A 6,000-nucleotide genomic window follows, 5' to 3' on the forward strand; every position below is an offset into this window, starting at 1 on the left:
AAGCACAGATTGTTTCAAGATTAATGGGAGAGGTGTGGCACCGCGGCCAGGGCGACTGAGGCTGAAATCTGTGCATCACGGTTCAATCCCCGGCACTGGTGGCAGATTAGCCCAGCACCACGCGACTCTGGGCAATAGCTTGCTTAAACTTCCTGGTGGCCCCCAGCGCCTGGAGACCCTTACGGGTGATTGTTCCCACTTTATAAATGTGGATTATAAATAAATGTGGATTATTATAATGCCCATCCTCTGCTCAAAACTGATTGAGATACTATTCCTCCCCTGTCCAACTTCCCCTGCCTGCTGCGCCCTCCGTATCATTTGCACTTTTTTCATATTTTTCAAATTTTCAAAATGTTCCAAGGTGGAGAGAGTTTTTTTTAAGTTCAGTTGCAGCTTTGGGCTTGAAAGTGCAAGAAAACTCATTAAAAGTGGTATTCTCAAATAGTGGAAAGGAGTCCACTCACAACTATCCCTCAAGTTTCCCCCGTGATATAAGTGCTAGAAGTGAGTACTGCTGGGGCACTCATATTTTTGGTTTAGCAAAATCCCTGGACCGTTCAAGGCTGCAGAGAACAGAATCTGAAAATGTGCTGGGGGAAGACCCACTCTGTGCCCCGATGTCTTCTATATTATGCAAAGGCCTATTTTGTTATGTATTCATTTTATACAGCCCCACCCCTTGGCCTTCTCAGTGCCTCTATTTAGCCACAAATGTGCGTTGTGACAAAAAAATTGAGAAACCTGGATACACGTCAACACTCCCAGTTACCATTCTCTGAACGTATCCATTCCTGAACATTCTTGAGACTTGCAATCCTAAAAAATAATAATAATAAAAGAAAAAAAACTCTGTACCCCACTTTTCAAGAAGTGCAAATTGCACAGACCTTTCGCAGGCATCTCTCCCAAAGTCAGGAACACCCCTCCTTTCTGTGCTTCAAATATCTTCTAAAACACACTGGTTCAGGAACCCCTTTCTGTTGCAGCATAACACCATTTCTGTCTGACAGCATAGGAGCCTCTGACAATTAGATCTACGAAGCTTGTCTTATATGAGCTCACAGTTTACAGATGATGCTCAGATCATGATATAATTTTCTACTTAATTCAGCTTTACTCAGTTACCTACAATATGGGGAACATCTGGTTTTGCCACATGTGTGCACTTGCTTTACGTCTCGCCGACATCTTCCTGTAGTGCACTGTTCATTTAACTCTTGTTGTAAATGTTCATTTACAGCACTGACACTGTTCCACTAAGTGCTTTCCGTACTTTTCTAGGAACACGTTTTGTGCAGTGCTTCAGGATTGACCTTAATGCCATATCTATTCATTTAAGCTCTGCAGCCCCAGCAAGGCCTAAAAGCAGCTGAGGTGACAACACCTGGCCGCTAGGAAGGCCACTTCTCTTACCCCCTCGGAGCCCACCATAGCCTGAGGGGAGAATGGCACAACGGCCACAAAATTACCACCCTCCCTATTGCTCCCATTACCTCAAAGTTATGGCCTGGCATGGGATGACACTGCTTCTTGCCAGGCAGGCCTCACGAGGCAGGAAGACAGTAGGTCTCTTGGGACAGTTTACAGGGGCTAAAAAAAACAGCCCACAGTTGCCCCTGAAGCACCGGCCCAATGCCCGTCTTCCCAATCCGACCCTGCTCCATTCATACACCTCTCAACCACCACACATGCACTTATCATGGTGTCACACATCACGTACCTACACTATTACACTACCCACCCTGCATCCACCCTCTGTTCATTCTGCACTCAGGCACTGCTCAACCACCTCACGCTATACATTCACATACAGGGTAGGATTGGGAACACAATTGGGCATATGTTTATATAAATGTTTGTTCATTTTAACATTTTATAGCTTATAGTGCAAGTAACGTGTGTAAAAACTAGAAGCACTGAGTTTTGGCCAGGTGGGCAAGGTGAAATATAATGGTCCAAGGGCCACCTGATCTGATGGTCATTTTATTATCCTGACCTGTATGAAAATGACAAAAATCACCCAAATCCGAGATTTTGCCCCCTAATCAGTGTGTTTTTTAAACAGTAAACGTAAGGCAAATGCACTTTATATGGATTTCTAAAGCTACCTTAATGATCCGTGACTGATCGTCAAATTAACAAAATCAGAAAAGCCATGTTAAAAAGGAATGAGGTTTGTATTATATATAAAGATTCATCTTTAATTACCATGCATTTGCAGAATTTTAAAACATGAAAAATGGGTGGTTATTTTTTTAATGTTTTTTTTTATAGTTTTATATCTTTGAACCTGGTTCCAAGGGTCTTGGATCTATTTACATGAGCACCAGTTGTGTTAAAGGGGATCAAATGTGTTTTTGTTTTTCAGCCTTTGGAGATTAAGTGACTTGCCCAGAATCACAGGATGTTGAGCTAACACTGGGACTCCCAACATAGTTCCCAGGGTCCAAAGTTGCCTGCTCTAGTCAAGGTAGCCTTGCAGCTAGGCCTATGCAAACACACTGGCTCACCCCCCCACCTCCACCCCAATGTTACTCAGTCCAGAAGACATTGGGGCTGAGGTGACAACATCTGGCCCCCAGCAAAGCCCCTGCATAATCTTTCTCTCTCTGTCCACCAAGGTCTGAATGTGATGTGATGGCCCAGTGAGGGAGGGGTCAGGGGAAAGACAGTGCTTTTGGGCTGGGTCGAGCCCTTGAGTGTTAGGTGAGAATGACCATATAGCCAGAGCAACAACTGACACCCAGGGAGGCCGCTTCTCACTCACCCCCTACCCAGCCCACTATAGCCTCAGGGCTATAGCCTGGCTGGGGTGGAAGGCAAAGAACAAAGCTTCTGGGCCGGCCTGGGAGGTGGGGGGTGAGGGAGACAATGGTGGCTGAAGTGAAGATGACCCAACGGCCATATCACCAGACCCTGAACCCCCCCAGCGAGGCTGCTTTACTCTTCCCGTTCCCGCCTCTGTTTGACAGCCTGGCAGGGGAGAAGGAACACTGCTTCTGGGTGTCTGTGCAGCCCCACAGGGGCTAAGCTGAAGTCTACGACAGCAAGCCCAGTGACACAAGTTCCTGCCCTGACAGTCAGCCTGCCTTACAATACAGCAGCCTGGCTAGGGGGGCTGGTGAAGATAGCAAGGCTCTATGGGCCACGAGACAGAGCACTTAAAAAAACCAGCCCACAGGTGACACTTAGGTGCCGGGACATCAGCCAATGCCCGACTACCCGCCTTCCCAATCCGCCCCTACTCACATATCATTAAAATATAAGTGTGGAGCTTGAACAATTTGCGTTTGTGAACCGTCAAACCAGTGGAGGTCTTTGATGTGCGCCTCAAAAAAGTCTTCAAATGGTTTTTGCTCAACACTCGCAGAACGGTCACCCAGGCATTATTCATCAGTAAGCAGAATTACGGCAATGCTCTCTATGTCAGCATCTCCGCCTAACTGACCTGAAGACTACAGAACATACAAAACTCATTGGCTTAACTCAATTTAAGGTTTCCTCCCCACACTCCCATCACACAGCACATCAAAGACCTCAACTGGCTTCTTGTTCAAATCAAATCAAATCAAAATCAACTTTATTCGGTTTTCGTTAAGAAAGCCATAAAAGTACAGATACACAAAAAATAACAATTTATAAAAACATTGAATTCATAATATATTAAAATTATACAATCTTAGAAAAGCACAGAACATTTGGTCAAGTCCGTATTTAAGGCATCTCTATTGTTTTCATAAATTCGTACGATGCCTAAGGCACAGCTTTAAGTAGTGAGCCACAGATTTTGACACTACACTGTTTTCTAAAAGCTGCAGCACCATATATGCAGGGCGGCATCTTCGAATGTTCATTACTTTTAAAATTGGTAAAATCCACCTTTTACGAAGTGGCATATAAAATTTACAAAAGAAAACTACATGAATTGTGGACTGAGGGGAAATAAGGTCACAGGGACATGGTGACATATTGTGTGTCCAAACGTTCTGGGAAGGGAATAAAACCATGATGTGAAAAAGATTAAACTAAAGCGGGTGAGAAGAAGTTTTTCGAATTGCGTCAGGTCATGCTGCAGATACGGTTGGATTGATGGAGCCAATTGTATCGTCAGGCAGTGTAAGACTGATGGCTTTCTTACTTCGGTCATTATTCGTAGTTGGGTTAGATGAGACAGACATAGCTTTTTTAAATCCTTTTTTGTTATGTCTGTTACTGATTGTGGTTCTTCAAAAAACCTCAAAAGACCAATGTCTGTAAGAAAAGTTTTTACATAGCATAACCATTTTATCTTCTTCATACACTCTAGTTTCACACAGTCCTCGATGATTGCTCTTGTAAGCTGGCATTCGTCCGTTGCCCATATTCTGCGCCACAACATTATGGGTTGGATCTTAATAATGTCTGAGATATGATCTACTCCGAGTTCTAAATGACAGCCAAAGGTTGTTGTGCTCTTTGGGACTGCTAATAGGAATTTTAAGAATGTATTTTCGACTTTCTGTATTTGATCGACGTTTGTTATTACCCAAACTCCTGCTCCAAAGATCGCCGTGCTAATGCATTTTGCATTGTAGATTTTGATCATCTCGGCCAGGGGTCTTTTTCCTAGACGGAGAGAGAATGCTTTTAGAGCGCCGACTGTTTTTATTAGTGACAGCTTGCGTGAATTGATTGCTTCTTTCCATTTAAACTCTTCATCTATGGTGATGCCAAGATATGAGTACGTTTTTGTTCTTTCGAGGGGCAGTTTGTCCACAAAAATTGTCTTCAGTTTTTTCCCTTTTGTCCCGGCATGCATCACGTAAGTTTTTTTAATGTTGACTTTTAAGTTTAGACTTGACATAAAGGTGCAGTAATTATTTAGGGCCTGTTGCAGCTGAATAGGGGTGCACGCGAGAATCACCGCGTCGTCGGCGTATAATAATGCCGGGATTGGTCGCCGATCGACTTCTGGGTAATCTGTTACGCCTTGTAACATTGCAGCTTCCAATCCATTAGTATAGAGCGTGAATAAGAAGGGGGCCAGCACACACCCTTGGCTTCTTGTTCACAAACGTGCACTCTTATAACTCTTCACTCACACATACAGTGCCATACACAACCTTGGTCTCACCTACCTTAACAGCCGCTTCAACTTCCACACACCCACCAGATAACTCTACTCACACACATCCCCCACATACGCATAACCAGAGCCGGCTGTCATGCATGCTCCCAGCGCCGGACTGGGAACTTAAACCGGCCCTGGCAAAGTGCTCGGCCGCACCCCCTCCCCCCCCCCAGGGGTTTGGGGGTGCCACCAAGCTCTTTGCCAGGGCTGGTTCTCGGCCGATTTTGTTAGATGGCCGATTTTGCAGCTTTGCTGCAAAAACGGCCCTGTAACAAAAACGCCCCCCAGGGGTCCAAAACCGGCCCCCACCCGTGCGGCGCACCGGGGGATTGCCTGGTGCCCACTATGGCCAGTCCGGCCCTGCATGCTCCTACCTTGCTCCCAAAGCTTGGAAGGACCTGCCTCTATGCTATAGAACCACCTTCTCAGTACTTGAGATTGGCAAGTAGATATGACTCTTCACCTAAGCCCCAAACGCTGCTTGCTCAACCCCTACTTTTTAGGGCCAGGTTATCCTCCTGGGTGAATTGCTCGTTCTAAAATACACATAACATAACCATTGACATGTCACACACTCACCTCATCCTGCACGCCCCTAAGCCTCACACCATACACTACCACACGACTCACCCTGCCCACACAGCTGCTAATACTACAAACACTGCTCAACCTGGACACCCACACACCACGCACACTACTAACCCTGAACTCACACACCTTTCACTCAGCACTATCACACCTGTTACCCTACATGCACACCCTGCACCCACACTCTTCACATACCTCTCACCCTCACACACCACTGATGTTGACCACTCTACCTGCATTCAAATACCTTTAATCTAACATCCTTCACACACTACTCTCCCTGCACATTCAGCCTGCTC

The sequence above is a fragment of the Lissotriton helveticus genome, chromosome 7 (assembly GCF_964261635.1).
Source record: "Lissotriton helveticus chromosome 7, aLisHel1.1, whole genome shotgun sequence".
In the NCBI taxonomy this organism is placed as follows: Eukaryota; Metazoa; Chordata; class Amphibia; order Caudata; family Salamandridae; genus Lissotriton; species Lissotriton helveticus.